General features: G+C 33.9%; 1 long non-coding RNA gene and 1 pseudogene across 1 annotated transcript; one reads left to right on the forward strand and one right to left on the reverse strand.

Moving 5' to 3' along the window:
• Positions 1-3,715: 3,715 nt before the first annotated feature.
• Positions 3,716-4,756, reverse strand: LOC128041813 (uncharacterized). The gene is made up of 2 exons (XR_008196668.1): positions 4,331-4,756; positions 3,716-4,043 (listed from the first exon to the last, which is right to left on the reverse strand). It is a non-coding gene; the product is annotated as an uncharacterized LOC128041813 (long non-coding RNA).
• A 14,385-nt stretch (positions 4,757-19,141) lies between these two features.
• Positions 19,142-20,558, forward strand: LOC105771710 (protein SRG1-like; annotated as a pseudogene).
• The last annotated feature ends 1,437 nt before the right edge of the window (positions 20,559-21,995 follow it).

A 21,995-nucleotide genomic window follows, 5' to 3' on the forward strand; every position in this document is an offset into this window, starting at 1 on the left:
ACCCTCGTAACGCCCAAAATTGGTACCAAATCGATTTTTTTAATGCCTTGGTGTCGAAAATTTGAAAAGATTTTAAAAGGAAACTTTTTATTTCATGAATGAATTAAAATGATAAGACATTCTTATTTCAAAGAAATAAAACACCACACCCAGTGAGTTAGGGCACAATGTTTTTAAATCCTCAAAATACCCGAATATTGCCTTTTGCTTTTGAAAATTCTTATTCCGAGAAGAAAATGTCATGACCAGTAAGTTAGGACCCAACATTTTTGAATTCCCGAGAATAAGCTTTTATTTGAAATTTGTGAATTTATTGCAAACAAACACTTGGCTTTCTAAATTCATCGAAAAATAATCGCAATCCAGTAAGTTAGGACACAATCTTTCCCTAGAATCATGAATGCCAAATATTTTGGAAATTTGTAAAAATATGATGATTTTAATGCTTCGATAAAACCAAAATATATTTCCCAAAATGTATGTTAAAAGTTAATGCATAATATGAAACAAAAACTTTAATTTAAGTATATATGTACATGTATTTACAAAATATGTATATACAAGCACAATATACAAGTAAATTTGAGAATCTGTATGCATATATTTAATACACGTATACAAGTATACATATAAAAAGAAAAAATGAAATATGTAAGACAAAAAAATAATTTCTAAAAAATATGTATATATGCATATGTATGTGAAAATAAAAAGTATGTATACGTGTATATATTTACAAAAATGCATAAGTATATGTATAGGTAAACCATGAAAATATGTATATATATATTATATAAGAAAAGATTATGTGAATACTATAAAATGTATATATATTATATATTAAAAACCATGCAAGTATGCTATATAAAACATGCATATATAGAAATGATACGTGTATGAATGAAATAATAATAATTATAATAACAATAAAAAGTATAACTTAATTATAATAAAAATTCAAATGAATAAAATAACTAAAAAAGGCTAAATTGAACTTAAAAACGGAAAAAAAATAGGGCAGATTTAGAAAAATTTAGAAAATAGGACCAACTTAAATATGAGCGTAACAGTGGAGGACCGAAAGGGAAATTATCCCCTCTTTCCAAAACGCTGCGCAGTGAGGGACCAAATTGAAACAAAAGTCAAATCTGCGGCCCAAATTTTTAAAAAAATAAAATGGGCTTAATTGAAGTGCGTCGTAACCAGGAGGAGCTAATTGCGCAATTTTACCCCTCAGGCCAGGACGCGCGGATCCTCCCCTCCTGGTCGGGTCACCGCGCGGGTCAAGGCCATCAAACGGCGTCGTTTTGATCTACTATTTAAAGCGCTTTTTTCACGAAACCTCGGTTTTGCAAGAGGAAAAGAAAAAAATAAAAAAGAACAAAAACACCCTCTGCTAGGGTTTCGCTTACGACTTCTTGCTTGCAAATCATCTGTAGTGGTTTGGCCGCAACCAATGGCCGGAGGCTCGCCAAGGTAAGCCTTTCCTTTCTATTTTTTTCCGTATATTTTAACACTAAATCAAAACAAAAAAAGAAAATAACTCTAAAAAGACTAATAATCACCTTTTGAAAAATATTCTTTGTATTCTCAATATTCTCTCTGTTTTCGAATATATTTTACACCGAAAAATCCTCCCCCTTTTACAGATTTTTCTCATTCGATTTTATACCCGAATCTTAAAGAAATAAAAAAAAAATCCCTTCATTCTTTCCATCTTCTTTTCTGCTATCTACTATTTGTGATCTTGTTGCAGATTTGTAGGAGATATGTGCGGCGTGTGCGACATTTTATGAGGTCTTGTGAGGAAACAAACGTCGAACAACTTTGCATTGTTGGAAGAAGGTAACGCAGCTGCGTTAAGCTTCTTTGCACTAGGGTTGTATTTTGGGCTGGTGCTAGGGTTACTAGTTTTGGGCCTTATTGGGTTTAGTTGGGCCTGATGTATATTTATTTGGGCCGGGCATATTTGGGCTTATACAAATGCATTGGTTGAAATTTGAAATTTGCAGGGAAAGTTCAATAGTTATAAAGGGGTTATATTCAAATTTTTTTTTAAAAATGAAGTCAATTAGTAAGAATTTATATGAATTTTTGATTATATATGTTTGTTATTTAAATTTTTTTTTGTAAATTATCCAAGATATACGATAATGCCTTGTAACCCGGTTTCGGCGACGGTTTGAGGTTATAGGGTGTTACAATATATAGGTCTTAAAATGCTTGAAAAACCTAAAAATTGAGTTTTCCACTTATTTGAAATGCAAATTGCGAAGTCCACATGGTCTAGCATGTGGTCGTGTGGTAGTTCGTGTGGCTCACACGGCCGTGTGCCCAGCCCGTGTAGGAAGGCCCAATCCGTGTGGCTCCTAAAATATGCTCAAATTGTCCGATTTTCGCTGGTTTTGCTCCCAAATGATCTCCGAAGTATAGAAACGAGAAATTTAAAGGATTAAGAGCATAAATTCACCATTTTACATTGACTAATCATGCAAAAGCGCATTAATAATGGGATTAAAACATGTTACTTTTGACACTTATCACTTACAATGGCTTAACAAAGGTTCAGAAGTTAAGGTAGTTAAACAATCCTTAATTACATTCAAAATTGGAAATTCTTCTGATGAGGTTTGGTGTGATGTAGTTCCCATGCATGGCGCCCATTTGCTTCTTAGAAGACCATGGCAATATGATTGTGACGTGGTACACCATGACAAATTGAATCATTAGTCCCTTGTGTTTAAAGGAAAAAAAAATACGCTTTATCCCCTTTGGAACCTAAACATGTGTATAAGGACCAACTAAAAATAATGAAATTCTGTAAGGGGTTAAGGAGAAAGAAAAATTTTAAAAGATACCTTAAGTGATAAAAGTCTTGATGGTCCAATTTTGGTAAGTGTAAATATATATGAGGTAAAATTGGAGAGTTCTCAAGTGGGAAAAGAAAACGAAAAGCAAGAAAATGAAAAGCAAGAAAATATCCATGCAAAAATGAGGAATGGTTATGTTTTAACTAACCATAACTCAAATTTGTTCAGTGGTGTTTCTTTGTTACAAGATTTCAAGGATCTAATGATGGATTTTCAATTACATTACTTAACCATTGATAGAAAATTTTACTTGTGGGAAAGAAGTAGGTTGAACATCGATAATTCTTCACAAGTGTTAGAAGATAAGAAAAGTAACTATACATTGGAAATTAAAACATGTAAACATACCTTAAACATTGTTTTGTAAGTATGCAATTGATTATAGAGTTGTGAATAAACATACTGAAATAAAATATAACATAGTGTTTTTACTAAAATAGCTATTTTATTATTATTTTATATTGAATAAATACTGATATCATTTATTTCAAATCATGCATTACATTTGGGAAGCATTCATTACATAGAAGACCTAACCCACTTTAAAAACCTACAACCACTAGGCACTAACTAAGAAATAAATGAAGACTTTAGAGAAAACCTCTAACCTTTTTTCTTGTGTAGAGAGACTTAACAATTAAAGAGACAAAACTCTACTTGGAAAAACTTAATTACCGACCTACCATTATCTCTTTAAAAGCCATCAGTTCAATTTATTATCTATTTCTTTCATTCTTTTCTCTTTTTTACTCTCAAAGACTGTCATCTTTGTCAAGCTATTGATGTAAAAAGACGTGATATTATAGAGAATTGGAGGGAGAAACTTTTTTGCTTGACTTGGTTGATTTCGTGAAAACAAAGATGTGGTTTATTATTATTATTATTATTATTTAGGTCTGGATAATTTTGTAAGATTCAAATTTTGCCCGGGCCCAACAAATAAAACAATAACAAAACCAAAAGAACCCAATACCCAACCCATTTCCAGCAGACCCAAAACCTAACACTAACCCAATACCCACAAGCCCAATAACCTAACCCTAGCGCAAAACACCCTAAACCAAATCAGAAAAAAAAAACAAAACAAAAACCTAGCCTCCATAACCCTAGCCGCCGCCCTAGCCTCTGCCATGCCTACCAATGCCACCAACTCTGCCACCGGCCAACCACTCCCTGCAAGGAAGAACAAGCACACAAGAGAAACATTAGAAAATAGATAAAAAAAGTGTTGTAAATGGCCATAAAAAGCCAGAACCGAATTGTAATAATGGCGGGGATTTTTTTTGTAAAAAAACGCACACAAGTGAATCGAAACTCAGAAACCAAATTCTAAAGGTTGATTTTTTTTTTCTTTTTGCAAACTGTTCTTTTCGTTTTTTTTTGTTATTCTTTCTATTTACTTTTTTAAAATATTTTTTAAAAAAGGTTACCAAATAAAAAAAGAAAAAGGAAAGAAATACCTGAATCGGCCCTTGAACGGCCGGCGATGGTCCATTGCCGTCGTCGGATTCGGGCTCGAGAGGGGGCCAAAGACCGTGTTTTCTCCTCAACTTCCCTTTTCAAAGTTCAGGTGCTCTGAATATGCCTCAAATGCGCGGATCGGGGATGCCGTCGCGCGGCGCCGGCCACCGGCCATGGCGACGATTAGGAGCGGCCGAGAAAAGGGGTTGAGGGGATTTGGGATCTTCAGTTTTTAAAAAAAAGGGAAGAAAGAAATGGGGGCTGATTTCTCTTTTTAGGGTTTTATTTTTTCTATTTATATAAGATTTTAAACTGTGCCGTTTGAAAGCTTGGAGAGCTGCACATTTTTGTCTTAATGGGCATTTTACGCAATTAGTCCCTCCAATTCTGTGGACATTCGGTGCACTCTTTTATTTTCACTTAATTTTGACCACATAATTTGACGCCCGTTCCAATCTGATCCTGCACAAAACGATGCGCATAAGGGACGTGGAATTTTCCCAATCAGTCCCTTACTTTTGACGCGCGTTTTACTTCAGTCCTCTTTGTTTTTTTTATTTTCGAATTTACCCGGTACTTTTGTCTTTATTTCAATCTAGCCCTTTTTTCAGCATTTTTATTGTTTAATTAATTATTTTTATATTATTATTATTACTATTTATTATTATCAGTTTTTTTTCCTTTTATTTATTCATTACTATTGTTAATATATTAATTAGTTTTTTTATTATTTTAAGCTTTATATATATATATATATATGGATGTTCCATACTCTTATTTTATAAGCTTAAAGTATATATACGCATGTGTATATTTTTCATAATTTATTTATACATATATGTACGTACCTATATATGTATTTGTATTATTATTTTATAATATTTACACATACTTCCATACTTTGTATATTTTATAATTTAAATATACGCTTACACATACTTTTATAATATATACAGATATACTCATATATATTTACATAGTTCGTATATACATACATGAACATCTTTTATGTTTTATAATTCTTATGATGCATATACATACATGCATACATTTCTACAACATACATATATACCTTTTATATTTGATAATTTTAAAATGTATTAATGCATACATATTTTTATACATATTTTAAAATATATGCATACATTTTTATATAATATACATACTTTTATTTTATAACTTTCGTATACATATTTATATATATACGTACATATTTTTTATTTTTGTATATATATATACATACTTGTATATCATCTATATACTTTATGTACATACATGCATTTTCATATTTCCATAATTTTATGTATATATACACATGTATATCTTTTATATTTTATAGTTTTATATATTTTCTTCGTTTGTTTTCATTATTTATTTATTTTATTTCCATTATTATTTTAAATGAATGTTTAATTTTATTCGTTTATATACTTGGTTATTTTCGTATGTTGTAGATTTGACTTTTATTTATTTTATATTGTTGCTATTGCTTGTATTATTTTTATACTTTTGTATTCATTATGGTTTTGTCATGCATAACAACAATGTAATTTGTTCTCACATTTTACTACGATTTTGCATTTTATTTTATTCGATATACCGAAGTTTGTTTTAAATAAATAGCATCGTGTTTAGATTCGAGAAGATCGTGCCCTAACTTCTGGGTTTCGATCTTCACAACACATCTAAATGCACTCTTTTCAAACTCAAGTTTTAGTAATCTCGAGATTTAAAAATCACGTTCTAACTTCTTGGTCGTGATATCCTTTTTAAATCCGAGATAGCTAAAATATCTTTTAAATAAGTAAATTTTGGCATTCGTTCGTGTATCGGGAATTCGAGACATTGTATCCTAACTTCTTGGATATGATTCTCTTTCTCACATGAAATATGCCCTTTTTCCAAAATTTTAACTTTTAATACAAGGATCGTATTTTTAAATTTCTTTAAAGTTTTCAGCTTTTCGACATTAAGACATTAAATAATCAACTAAGGTACCAATTTTGGGCGTATCGAGGGTGCTAATCCTTCCTCGTGCGTAACCGACTCCTGAACCCGTTTTTCTGAATTTCATGGACCAAACCTGTTGTTTTAATAAAATCAAACCGTTTATTAAAAATAACCACTTTTCAAGGTGATCCAATCACACCTCATAAAAAAAGATTGGTGGCGACTCCCGTTTCATTTTTCAAAACCCAAGTCGACCCCGTTTTCCATCCAAAAAATGGTGTCAACAGCTTGGCGACTCCGCTGGGGACTTTAAATAAGAGAGTCAAGCCACGAGTTGATTATTTCTTGTCTTTTTGTCGAAAGTTGAAAATGTGATTTAAATATACGATCCTCCCATTGCATTTCATTTGTTTTGAGTTATAGTTTTCATCTTATTTTGTATTTTAAATTTTTTTATGCCTTTCTGCATTGCATTGCATGACTGTTGGTCACACCTTCTTAAGTGGGAGTGAAAAGCTAGTCCTTCGTGAGGTTTTCACCTTCGTGCAGGATAGTGGATCACTTTCGGGATACATCCGTACCTATGTCTTCGTGAGATTTTCATCTCCGTGCAGCCATAGGGAAATGTATTCCCCTGAACCGAACTCGGTCCGCATGAGCCTATAATGGGTGAGGATCGAGGAATCTGTTGGTTAGGGTACCCTTACTTTAGAACCAAACCTCATGTAGTGAACCTTAGGAGCCCACCCTAGGTAGAACCACTTGGAGCCCCTAGTATTCACCCAAATAGGTGTTCTATTTATTCTTGCTTGCTTTTGCTTTGTACTAACATGTTTTCTTTTTGTTATGATTGTATTGCATTTTCATTATAAAAAGAGGTGTTGATTCACGTTCGGTTGTTAAATAGAGAGCTTGTCATAAGGAAATGGGTTTCTTGATAAAGTGGATGATAATACGGTTGTTCGAATATGTTCTGAGAAAACACAACAAGAGAAAGATGATAGTTTAATAGAGGACAACAAAACTATTGCTTTGTTGCCCCGAGGATCCAAGGTGACAAAGATCATTCGAGAGCCGCTGAACTTTCTTAAAGAAAAGCTAACGAGCATCACGAGGATGAGTGAGCAACGGCCCGAGTCAAGCAAAATGGAGATAGAAGAGACATTCCTTTTGAAGAGTTCGTGAGATTTATCTTAACGCTCGAATGAAGAAAAGGATCGTTCTCTTGGAACATAAGGGCAAAACCGTATATATATCCGCTTTATGTAAAGAGATTTGTTTTCTAGTAAAGTTGTTCTAATAGAATTGAACCAAGGATCAACGTCTCTTTTTTTGCATTCATTTCATGCATCTGCATTGCATTTCATTGCATGCATCAAATTTCACTAAAAGACCCTAATCAAACGAAATCATTTCAGAGTTAATGGAAACCAACTTACCAAACCAACACCCTTGCGCTACTCGAACAGGAACTAGAGAAATGGAACAAAGGTTGGAAAAATTAGAGCGAATGCAGATACAGATACATGAGCAATTGGTCGAATTTTCAACAGAAGATGAGAGATCAGATGCTAGAATTACAGATAACCATGATGAGCCAGTTCAACCGATTGCTAGCTGGAGAAAAAGGGAAGGACTTGATAGACGACTCTGGGGTTGATAATGAGGATTTTGCTTATTCCCTAGATTGTACTCCGATAAGTGCACAGATCCAGCCAGATGAGCGTTCACACGGGGCACCCTTTACTATCAGATCACAACGGTATCAGACTGGTACAGCAACACCAGTGGGTTGCTTGACGGACCCAAGGTCCAAAGTGAGGAACAATTTTCCTATTGCTCTCGACAACCTGGCTGAAACAAAGCAGGCGAGGGTGGAATACCTAAGTACCACAAAGGCCCCAAGGAAGGAGGGGAATAAATGGGATAATGCGGGCAGGTATAACAAGGGCCACTCCAAACCAATCACTGCGGGCCGACCAAAGACGGAGACCACCAGCCATCAGAGCCCTTTAAAGCAAGAATCTCGAGTGAAACAAGGCACTGAGAACCTCCAGTTCACGCCAATTTCGATGTCATATAAGGAGCTGTATCAAAGCTTGTTCGATGCGCATGTTGTTGCTCCTCATTACTTAAAACCCATACAACCCCCGTATCCCAAATGGTATGACATGAACGCACAATGTGACTACCATGCGGGAATTACGGGGCATTCAATAGAGAATTGCATTGCCTTCAAGAAGCTAGTCGAAAAATTCATCAACATGGGTATTGTCAAGTTGGGTGATTCATCTAGTGCAAAAAGCCATCTACCCAATCATGTTGACCACGAGATGAATGAGATGTATGAAGCAGTGTTGGGAAGCGTTCACATCCATGCCATACATGAAGACACAAAGGAAAAGAGACCTTGTTAGGTACCTGCCCTTATAAATCTGGAGTGTTTTAAGCAATTAGCTGGTGGAAGAAATCCCTGTAGTTATCAGGGCTTATTTAGAGTAATGTCCAGAACTTTTTTGTTGTTTTTAGCCTAAAGCGATAGAAATTTCTTTGTGAAATAGGCTAATGTCTGAACGTCATTATTCTAATAAAATACATCTTTGTATTCCTTTTTGAGCTAATATTCTTTCATTCTTTTTGAATAATTATTTTTGATTCTTTCATTCTTTTGAATTTTCTTCCAAACCATCATTCATTCATTCATAATTATATGATACAAATAATTATCCATGAATCTATACATTCTTTTGTATATTCTTTGGTACTTGCTATAGGTCCCTGAATATCAACGACATGAATGACACTGCTACAGACTTAAAATCTCCTTTTGAGCGAGACATGTGTTTAGAGGGATCTCACGACTTTGAAGATGACACAGATTGTAGCCTATCTCCGGACTTGTTGAGGATGGTAGAACAAGAGGATAAACAGATCCTACCTCTCAATGAATCATTAGAAATTGTGAGCTTGGTGAATACTAGAATTGACTTGACCACAGAGACGAAGCAAGACCTTGTTGAGTTACCTCTAGAGTTCAAAGATGTCTTTGTATGATCATACCAGGGTATGCCTCGATTCTTATAATAAAGCACGCATAACAAAGACGATGTCGAAATTTACGGTCTGACGATGCAATTCTTTGCCGGGGCAATGCCTCTCTCGTTGAGTCAGCATAGCTTTGCCCATTTGAAGTCGAGTTTCCATCCCTTCAAGATGTTAGATTTTGTCCGGATTAAAGAGGAAGATCCAAACTTTTCTGTCGTAGTTGCGTCCCAAAAGGGCTCTATGAAAGAAATTTGGTACCAAAGAAGATTTTTCACATACAAGATGAAAGTGGAAGACTTTAGAATAACATTGATTCTGGTCGAAAAACATGACCAGGACTTGCCTGATCTCATGAGTTCAGACTCAAAAAAAAATTCAAAAAATCAAAAAAAATAAAAAAATAAAAAAATAATCAAAAAAATTAAAGAAAAATAGGAGAAAAAGAAAGAAGAAAAAAGAAAAAGAAAAAGAAAAAGAAAAGGAGAGGTCAAGGCGAAAACCCGCAAATGGCGCTTTAATCAAAGGTGAATCTGAGTTGAAAACCCGAAAAAGGGCAACTCAAATTTTGAGCAAGATGGGGCATGGACATCACCATTATCGAAGAATTCTAATGGGCATTGCTTCATTTTGAGAGGCTACTTCATTAGCCAAAGTCATCCTATACCGATACAGAATTTCAGAGAAGAAGGTATTGGAGAATGCATTGAGCTTAAACAATAGCATGATAACTGAGGTCTAAAATCAATTCAAAAACAGACACCACATTTTGTCACCGAATTACTTAGAGGTAGACAAAGACTGGCATGAGAAATTACCATTTGCCCTCATTGTTTGTCGAATATCGGTACTGGGGCAACGCCTCTCTTTTTGGTTTACAGGATTGAGGTAGTTTTACCTATTAAGATCCCTGCACTGCTTGTTGGAGGGATCCAATCGCGATGTGATTAGTTGGCCCTAGGAAAAGGGATTAAAAGTTATTTATTAGAGTCGGATGTACCATAAATAAATAATATGAGCCCATAATAAACAGGCTCGTCTCAGAGAATTCCACAAGAGGGCTGGATGTTGAAAAAGATTCTTCTTTAACGAAATGATTCTAAAGGGAAATGAATGCCAAACTAGGAAAGTCCCTATGTTGTAAAGAAGACCATTTTTAGAGGAGCACTGATCCTGAGTGAGATTGCTAATCCTATAAATTCAGATCCAGTCAAGAAACACTTCATTTAAAGAAGAAGGAAGGACCAACGTGAAAACCTGCAAAGGGCACTCTAAGTCAAAAAAATGAAAAATGAGAATGAAAAAATGAAAAAAAATGGAGAGGCTAAGGGGAAAACCCGCAAAGGGCATCTTAGGCCAAAGGGGATTTGAGTTGAAAACCCGAAAAGGGCGGTTCGAATATTGATTAAAGCGGGGCATGAGGTAATCAAAGTAACTCGAATCTTGACCAAATTAGGCATGTGGCGGTTTTGCTTGCCTGAATCAACAGGAAAGGATAGGCGACATCTTGGGGCATCGACAGAGCACTGTAGATCTCCTAAACACATGTGCAACTCAAAATGGCCTTCAGAAAGTTTGTACAGAGGAGTTCAAGCTGCGATATCTGGGGCACCCGATTCTCATATTATTTGTTATTCTTGGAATAATTTTTTCCTTTCCAAGATATACATTCCCAATTAATTTCTTTGTCATCCTTCTTTACTATTTTCAATAATTTTTCTTTCGAGTTATGCTCAGAACCTACTTTATTCTTATCCATTGTTATGACCCTTTTTGCAAGCATGTTGCATTAGAATAATAATTAATGGACTAATAAAACTTTCACAAAGGAAGTTTTGCATATTACTCTAGAAAGTTTCTAAATAACACAGGAACCTGAAACAGGACGATTGTTTAGAACACACCAGGTAAAGGTTGGAAATTTGAGAAGGAAGAGTCTAAATTTGGACATTCTCTTTGGATTTCGTTGTCAAATGCATTGATAAGATGACGGGTTAATGACAAAGCTTAAATGAATAAGCAAGCAATAATCATCAGGCAGTAGGAAGAGGTTACCTCGGAGAAGAAAGCCTTCATCTGCGCATAAGTCTTCGGTATGACACCCTGAGAATGGTGTAAGAAACCAGAACGATTTAGGTCTTGTATCCTTGATTTGTGATAAGATAGGATTGAGGAAAAACCATATTTCTACCATTGGATTACAGTGGGAGAATGATGGTACAAATTTTGTGCCCCAATGGATTAAACTTTGAGGTCTACAGTAGGGGCAACCTGGCTAAATGTTTCTTTAGAAAAGTCAGTCAAGCAAGAGGCGTTATAGCACGTCAGTCACAGAGCCTTAATAAACTTCAAGTAATGACAACCTAAGCAGGATCATTCTCGAAAAAATAAAATTCTGCATTCAAGCAAAATTCACACATGTCTAGTTAGGAGCATTTGATTCATTTTGATCATGCCATCCTAATCATTAGGCATAATTAGGTTCATAAAATAGAACATACAGGTCATGTTCCCTAGAGAACAGATCAATGAAGACATCAGATCTTGCTTTCCTGTACTGACTGCGAAGCAGATCAAAGACAACAGATCTTGCCGTCCTGCCTTGATAGTGAAGCAGATCGAAGATACAAGCTTTGTCTTCATCGGTTGCGGTGGAACTGGTTAAAGATAGCAGATCTGGCCTTCCTGCGTTAACAGCGAAGCAGATTGAAAACAAAGCCTTGTCTCCATCGGTTGTAGTGGAGTTGATTGAAGATAGCAGATCTGGCATTCCTGCGTTAACAGCGAAGCAGATTGAAAACAAAGCCTTGTATCCATCGGTTGTAGTGGAGTTGATTGAAGATAGCAGATCTGGCCTTCTTGCGTTAACAGCGAAGCAGATTGAAAACAAAGCCTTATCTCCATCGGTTGTAGTGGAGTTGATTGAAGATAGCAGATCTTGCCTTCCTGCGTTAACAACAAAGTAGATCGAAAACAAAGCCTTGCCTCTATTGGTTGCAATGAAGCTGATTGAAGAAAGGATCTTATCTCTCTGAAGTTACAGCAGAATAGATCGCGTCAGGTCTTATTTCCCTGAGATTATAGTGGAACAGACCGAAGAATTTCAGATCTTATCTCCCTGAGATTACAGCGGAGCAGATCGAAGATAGTAATCCTATCTCCCTGAGATTACAGTGGAGCGGATTAAAATAAAGGATCTTATCTCTCTGAAATTACAGTAGAGTAGATCATGTCAGATCTTATCTCCCTGAGATTACAGCGGAGCAGATTGAAGTTAGTAATCCTATCTCCCTAGATTATAGTGGAGTGGATTAAAATGAAGGATCTTATCTCTCTGAAGTTACAGTAGAGTAGATCGTATCAAGTCTTATCTCCCTGAGGTTACAGTGGAGTAGACCGAAGACTTTCAGATCTTATCTCCCTGAGGTTATAGCGGAGCAGATCGAAGACATAATCCTATCTCCTTGAAGTTACAGTGGAGCGGATTAGAATAAAGGATCTTATCTCTCTGAAGTTACAGTAGAGTAGATCGCATCAGGTCTTATCTCCCTGAGGTTACAGTGGAGTAGACCGAAGACTTTCAGATCTTATCTCCCTGAGATTACAGCGGAGCAGATCGAAGACATAATCCTATCTCCCTGAAGTTACAGTGGAGTGGATTAAAATAAAGGATCTTATCTCTCTGAAGTTACAGTAAAGTAGATCGCATCAGGTCTTATCTCCCTGAGGTTACAGTGGAGTAGACCGAAGACTTTCAGATCTTATCTCCCTGAGGTTACAGCGGGGTAGATCAAAGACATAATCCTATCTCCCTGAAGTTACAGTGGAGCGGATTAGAATAAAGGATCTTATCTCCCTGAGGTTACAGCGGGGTAGATCAAAGACATAATCCTATCTCCCTGAAGTTACAGTGGAGCGGATTAGAATAAAGGATCTTATCTCTCTGAAGTTACAGTAGAGTAGATCGCATCGGTCTTATCTCCCGAGGTTACAAAGTGGAGTAGATCAAGACTTTCAGATCTTATCTCCCTGAGGTTACAGCGGGGTAGATCAAAGACATAATCCTATCTCCCTGAAGTTACAGTGGAGTGGATTAGAATAAAGGATCTTATCTCTCTGAAGTTACAGTAGAGTAGATCACATCAGGTCTTATCTCCCTGAGGTTACAGTGGAGTAGACCGAAGACTTTCAGATATTATCTCCCTGAGGTTACAGCGGGGTAGATCAAAGACATAATCCTATCTCCCTGAAGTTACAGAGGAGTGGATTAGAATAAAGGATCTTATCTCTCTGAAGTTACAGTAGAGTAGATCGCATCAGGTCTTATCTCCCTGAGGTTACAGTGGAGTAGACCGAAGACTTTCAGATCTTATCTCCCTAAGATTACAGCGGAGCAGATCGAAGACATAATCCTATCTCCTTGAAGTTACAATGGAGTGGATTAAAATAAAGGATCTTATCTCTCTGAAGTTACAGTAGAGTAGATCGTATCAAGTCTTATCTCCCTGAGGTTACAGTGGAGTGGACCGAAGAATTTCAGGTCTTATCTCCCTGAGATTACAGTGGAGCAGATTGAAGACACTATCCTATCTCCCTAAAGTTACAATGGAGCGGATTAAAACCACAGATCTTATCTCTCTGAAGTTACAGTAGAGTAGATCACGTCCAAGTCAGATCCCCTTGAAGTGCAGTGGAGCGGATTGAAGCAACAGGACACAGTGGATTTGAATTAGGCTACCCGAAGAAGAAAGGCACCAAGAAGTCAAGACACGGCGAGACCAAACAAAATTGGTCTTACTTAGTCTTTGCTCTGTTCTCGTTACACGACAACGAGCAAAGAGGGGCAGCTGTAAGACCCAAATTTTGCCCGGGCCCAACAAATAAAACAATAACAAAACCAAAAGAACCCAATACCCAACCCATTTCCAGCAGACCCAAAACCTAACACTAACCCAATACCCACAAGCCCAATAACCTAACCTAGCGCAAAACACCTAAACCAAATCGAAAAAAAAACAAAACAAAAACCTAGCCTCCATAACCCTAGCCGCCGCCCTAGCCTCTCGCCATGCCTACCAATGCCACCAACTCGCTTGCCGGCCAACCACTCCACAAGGAAGAACAAGCACGCAAGAGAAACATTAGAAAATAGATAAAAAAGTGTTGTAAATGGCCATAAAAAGCCGAACCGAATTGTAATAATGGGGATTTTCTTTGTAAAAACGCACACAAGTGAATCAAACTCGAAACCAAATTCTAAAGGTTGATTTTTTTCTTTTTGCAAACCGTTCTTTTCGTTTTTTTGTTATTCTTTCTATTTACTTTTTTTAAATCTTTTTAAAAAGGTTACCAAATAAAAAAAGAAAAAGGAAAGAATACCTAAATCGCCCTTGAGCAGTGGCGATGGTCCATTGCCGTCGTCGGATTCGGGCTCGAGAGGGGCCAAAGACCGTGTTTTCTCCTCGACTTCCCTTTTCAAAGTTCAGTGCTCTGAATATGCCTCAAATGCGCGGATCGGGGATCTTTCACATGGCGCCGCCACCGGCCATGGCGGCGATTAGGAGCGGCCGAGAAAAGGGGTTGAGGGATTTGGGATCTTCGCTTTTTTAAAAAAAGGAAGAAAGAAATGGGGCTGATTTCTCTTTTAGTGTTTTATTTTTCTTTTTATATAAGATTTTAAACTGTGCCGTTTGAAAGCTTGGAGAGCTGCACATTTTGTCTTAATGGGCATTTTACATAATTAGTCCCTCCAATTCTGTGGACATTGATTGCACTCTTTTATTTTCACTTAATTTTGACCACATAATTTGACGCCTGTTCAATCTAATCCTGCACAAAACGATGCGCATAAGGGACGGGAATTTTCCCAATCAGTCCCTTACTTTTGACGCGCTTTTACTTGATCCTCTTTGTTTTTTTATTTTCGAATTTACCGGTACTTTTGTCTTTATTTCAATCTAGCCCTTTTTCAGCATTTTTATTGTTTAATTAATTATTTTATATTATTATTATTACTATTTATTATTATCAGTTTTTTTCTTTTTATTTATTCATTACTATTGTTAATATATTAATTAGTTTTTTATTATTTTAAGCTTATATATATATATATATATGGATGTTCCATACTCTTATTTTATAAGCTTAAAGTATATATACGCATGTGTATATTTTTCATAATTTATTTATACATATATGTACGTACCTATATATGTATTTGTATTATTATTTTATAATATTTACACATACTTCCATAGTTTGTATATTTTATAATTTAAATATACGCTTACACATACTTTTATAATATATACAGATATACTCATATATATTTACATAGTTCGTATATACATACATGAACATCTTTTATGTTTTATAATTCTTATGATGCATATACATACATGCATACATTTCTACAACATACATATATACCTTTTATATTTGATAATTTTAAAATGTATTAATGCATACGTATTTTTATACATATTTTAAAATATATGCATACATTTTTATATAATATACATACTTTTATTTTATAACTTTCGTATACATATTTATATATATACGTACATATTTTTTATTTTTGTATATATATATACATACTTGTATATCATCTATATACTTTATGTACATACATGCATTTTCATATTTCCATAATTTTATGTATATATATACATGTATATCTTTTATATTTTATAGTTTTATATATTTTCTTCGTTTGTTTTCATTATTTATTTATTTTATTTCCATTATTATTTTGAATGAATGTTTAATTTTATTCGTTTATATACTTGGTTATTTTCGTATGTTGTAGATTTGACTTTTTATTTATTTTATATTGTTGCTATTGCTTGTATTATTTTTATACTTTTGTATTCATTATGGTTTTGTCATGCATAACAACAATGTAATTTGTTCTCACATTTTACTACGATTTTGCGTTTTATTTTATTCGATATACCGAAGTTTGTTTTAAATAAATAGCATCGTGTTTAGATTCGAGAAGATCGTGCCCTAACTTACTGGGTTTCGATCTTCACAACACATCTAAATGCACGACTCTTTTCAAACTCAAGTTTTTAGTAATCTCGAGATTTAAAAAATCGCGTTCTAACTTACTGGTCGTGATATCCTTTTTTAAATCCGAGATAGCTAAAAAATATCTTTTAAATAAGTAAATTTTGGCATTCGTTCGTATATCGGGAATTCGAGACATTGTATCCTAACTTACTGGATATGATTCTCTTTCTCACATGAAATATGCCCTTTTTTCCAAAATTTTCAACTTTTTAATACAATGATCGTATTTTTAAATTTCTTTAAAGTTTTCAGCTTTTCGACATTAAGACATTAAATAATCAACTAAGGTACCAATTTTGGGCGTATCGAGGGTGCTAATCCTTCCTCGTGCGTAACCGACTCCCGAACCCGTTTTTCTGAATTTCGTGGACCAAACCTGTTGTTTTAATAAAATCAAACCGTTTATTAAAAACAACCACTTTTCAAGGTGATCCAATCACACCTCATAAAAAAAGATTGGTGGCGACTCCCGTTTCATTTTTCAAAACCCAAGTCGACCCCGTTTTCCATCCAAAAAATGGTGTCAACAAATTTGGCCCAAAATTGTAAAAATCAATTTAACCTGTTTTTAATTGATTTATTTAATTGACAATTCGCAGTTTAATTGTGATTTGTACTAGTTTTTAAGTCAATTAGTTATCCACCTTATTTTGGACTAGTGTGCCAATTAATTGCTAATCTAATTGACCTGACCGACTAGTTTAATTAATCCAATTTCAACAACCATAAGCTTGATTGGTTTTTAGTAAAAAGTGTTTATAGGCCACGATTGATAAACTCGGGTATGATACAAACATCACATGATATTAATATTACTAGAATATGACATATTAATAATGTGGTTGAAAAAAATTATTTAACAAATATATTTATAGAAAAATTGATTTAAAATTCAAATGAAGTTTTAGTTGAAATGGTAAATACATTACAAATTATAATGTTTTGGGTTCGAATATCATCAAGCACGTTATTTTAGATTTCACATGATTTAAAATGACAAAAATATCTCAGAGTAATGTTTATTAGTTTATAAAAGGCACAATGGCTTATTTAATCCTCCAACTTTACAAAAGTCATTTCAACCCCATTTATTTTTGTTACCTATTTTAGCTCTTGAACTTGCATTGTTTATCTTGCATTGTTTGTTAACTTTGTTGACATGGTATCCACATGGTAGTCCATGTTTATGTCATTTTAGCAATGAATTCATTTTTAAAAGTTTAAAATATTTAAATGTATATATATTTTATACTTTTAAAATATATTTTATATTTTTATATTTTTAATTTTTAAAAATAATTAATTATTATCATGACATACACGTGTATTACACGTTAATAAAGTTAACAAATGCTAATTTTTCCATCTATTTTGAGTTAATTTGATAAATATCGCAAGTTTAAGGGCTAAAAGAGACAAAATATTAAATGAATGGCTAAAATGTCTTTTTATAAAATTGAAAGGCCAAATAAGTTAATATGCCTTTATAAAAAGAAGTTATCAATAATTGATCAACTGAATTAGAACTCGATTGAAAGTTATCTCTAACCTAATAAACCCTTTAAATACAGTAAAAAATAACTATTATTATTTTATGTAAAAATAAAAGATTTTCAATAATGACTTAACTAAGTTGAAATTTAATTAAAAGATGATATCAACTCAATATTCTTCGTAGTAAAATCTAGAGAATTGCTAAAAGATTCTTATTGATATAAGAGTACCTCTTCTCCATCTTTCATATCCTCGTTATATCTTTGGAGTTTTCGTTTATTTTCTCCATTACAAGACCTTTTTTGCTGCTATCCTCTCCCGTAAGTCATGACTTTTATTCTCTTTAGTTATATATATATTTCTTCCCTATTTCTTTATTTTGAGCAAACAATATGCATTTATGGATACAATGTCACAATAAGTTTTACATCACATGCTGGTCCAAAAACCGACTTTTGCTTGATAGGAATTCAATTCACTACTTGAAATTTTGATTTAACAATTATAATGCAAGCAAAAGATAACGGTGATGAAATGGAGATCAATTTAAATAAAGAGGTCGAGAGCCGAAATAAAAACAAGATGACAGATTGATCAAGAAAACAATTGTTCAAAGTGATTTTAAGGTGCTAGAGAATCGATCCTTTTTCCATCATTTGTCAAGGCATTTATAAGAGATATCCTCTTACCTGTTAGTATGTCTCGCTAAATGCATAAAAGTTAATCAAGGACGTGTGTCATGGAGTTTTATCAATATAAAGTTGTTTCACCTAAATAGATTCCTCATTATTTTGGAAGTGTATTCACACAAAGAGAGTGTTCACACTCAAAAACGAGTAGAGTAGGTGCCTTCTTCTGAGTTGAATGGGTAGTTGAGGACGAGTGGTATGTGGAGGTACTTCTTCAGAAAGAATCAACGCTTAGGCCAACGATATATCTTGGTATTGGCACGTGTCTGTGGCACGTGTCTGAGAAGCGTTGGATATAACAACTATTTTCAAATTATTCAACATTCAAATGAAAATAAAATTTATAAATATAAAAATTATATATTTTTATAAATTAATAATTCTATTCAAAATTTTGTAAGAATATTAAAATATCTTTTAATTTTATTTTGGTCAGTAAAATATATTTTAAACTTTTTTTTGTGAAATATATTTTTAATTTTAACAAATCGATTTGTGCACACGTGCATTTATTAGGAACCACTCACTCTTCTTTAAAATTGGTTGATTATGGGGGGAGCAGTAGAAAAGCCTTTCTCAAAGCAATGACTATGAACCCAGAGTTAGCAAAGCTAGGAAGCTCACTCTTGGTGCCTAGTAAAGACGTTCCACCTCGATACGTACGAACTGATGAAGACTCTACCATCATATCTCACCTAAATCCGTTGCCACAAGTTCCTGTCATAGATATGCAAAAGTTATCTTCCCAACAAGAACTGGAGAAGCTCCATTAAGTATCAGGAAAATACTATTGACTGAGATTTGGCAGCAGGGTATGAGATTTTCTAGTTAGAATTTTAAACATGGAACTTTGTTGCAGTTAATCAACCATGGAGTAAGCCCTTTATTGGTGGAAAAATTGAAGATGGAGACCCAAGAGTTTTTCAATCTTCCAATGGAGGAGAAAAAGAAGGTTTGGCAAAAACCAGATGAAGTAGAAAGATATGGACAGGCCTTTGTTGTGTCTGAGGAGCAGAAGCTCAACTGCGGAGATATGTTCTATATGATCACCCTTCCAACTTGTTTAAGAAAACCTCACTTGTTCCCTAATCTCCCACTCGCCTTCAGGTTCTTTTTCTGCATCTGTCAATGACTAATAGTATCCCTTTTATTGATGGGTAAATAATTTATTGTTCTCTTTTCTTTCAATATTAATTAATTGCTGAGAAACCTTGGAAGCTTATTCTGTAGAACTGAAACATCTTGCCATGAAACTGTTAAGAGGTTATGGGAAAAGCTCTAGGGATGGACCCTAATGACTTGAGAGTCTTGTTTGAGGAAGGGCACCAAGGGATGAGGATGAACTATTATCCCCCATGTCCACAGCCAGAGCTTGCAATTGGTTTCAACTCCCACTCTGATGCCGTTGGCCTCACCATTCTACTCCAGATCAACGACATGGAAGGCCTTCAGATAAGGAAAAATGGGATTTGGGTTCCGATTAAACCACTTCCAAACGCATTTGTGATCAACATAGGAGACATCATGGAGGTAATTATTAATTTATGTCCACCAATTTCTACTCCATAGTAGGCAGCAGATTAATAGGATTGGTTGTACCGAGTTTGCAGATTGTTTCCAATGGGATTTACCGAAGCATTGAGCATCGTGCGACAGTGAACTCAGTTAAAGAAAGGGTTTCAGTTGCTACCTTCTACAGCCCTAAATTGGAGGAGGGATATGGGTCCAGCACCAAGCCTGATTACTCCACAAACTCCATCACCGTTCAGGAGTATAGGCGTTGCTGATTACTTCAAGGGTCTTTTCTCCCGCGAGCTCTGTGGGAAATCCTATTTAGATGTCTTGAGACTTCATATTTCATATAATTATAGATAATTTTATATAGAATGAATTAAAATATTTTATATAGAATGAATTAAAATGTCACTTTATTATGATTTTATAAAAATAAAAAGTGTGCCACTTTGTTTAATAATTTTCTAATAGGTGCTAATAAAGTTTTCACAGAGTTGATAATAGATAATGTATCGAATTTTGAAAGTTGAGTTTCAATTCCCACCATCCGTAATTATTTTGTATGAGTATCTGCGTATGTTACGTGTGAGTTTTATTCAATTTCTTTTGGAGTAGTTCATCTTTACCGTGTATTGTATTAATTGAATTTTATATTGTAATTAGTCGGACATATATTTATATATATATTGTATTTGTTCTAATGATTTTTTTTTTCAAAAAAAATATTACTAATAAGTGTATCTATTTCTTTCATTCTTTTCTCCTTTTTACTCTCCAAGGATCGTCACCTTTGTCAAGCTATTGATGTAAAAATACATGATAATATAGAGTGTCGAAACATTTTTTTGGAAATGGACTTTTTATTTTTAAAATAAAAAATGGAGTTGCCACCAATTTTTTTTTAATTAGGTGTGATCGGATCACCTCAAGGTTTTGTCATTTAATAAATTGTTAGATTTATTAAAATTATTTTCGGTCTACAAAAATCCAAAAAATGGGTTCAGGAGTACGTTACGTATAAGGAAGGATAAGCACTCTCACAACGCCCAAAATTGATAGCTAATTTATTACTTAATGTCTTAGTGTCGAAAGTTGAAATTTCGAAGAGAAATTAAAATACGATCCCTCTTTGCATGATGTTCTTTTTAATTAAAATCACTTAACTAAATTAAAACTTATGTAAAAGGCCTTCTTATCTTGAGGTAAGCAAAACGAAAAGGTCATGTCCCGTAAGTTAGGGCACGACATCTCGAATCCTTGAAAATAAGATTGCTTATTATTTAAATCTCATGTGTTTTTAGTTTTAAAAAGGATGTTCGGTTATTTAAGTTCAAAGAGAAAGTCAAACCCCTTAAGTTAGGGAACAACTTCTCGAATCTCTAAATAAAGAATGTTGCCTCGATTTTAAAATTTTCTCTGTTTTATGCATCGAGTAAAAATAAATGTAACATTTAAAGTGATGTGCATTTAACTTATTTGGACATAGTATGAAAATGGACAAATATATTTAAACATAATGCATGATTTAGTGATAGCAAAATAATATAAAATAGCAATGTGGGTAAAACATCTATATTAGAATGATAAATAATAAATAAATATATACCATAATAATAATAATGTAATTATAATAATAATAAATGTTAATTCATAATACTAATGGCAATAGTCATATCACTAACATAATACCAAAATAAATAAATAAATAAATAAAAATATGTAATAACCACCCAAAATGTATAAAAGGAATGTAAACGACATAAATGTTAAGTGCTAAATATAAAAAAAAACAATGATTAAAGGGTGAAATTAAGTAAATGAATGATTAAATTAAATTTAAATGGAATTTAAAGCATGAATTATATAAAATAAATAAATAAAGCGAAATAAAGTACTA

This window comes from Gossypium raimondii, chromosome 6 (assembly GCF_025698545.1).
Source record: "Gossypium raimondii isolate GPD5lz chromosome 6, ASM2569854v1, whole genome shotgun sequence".
NCBI lineage: Eukaryota > Viridiplantae > Streptophyta > Magnoliopsida > Malvales > Malvaceae > Gossypium > Gossypium raimondii.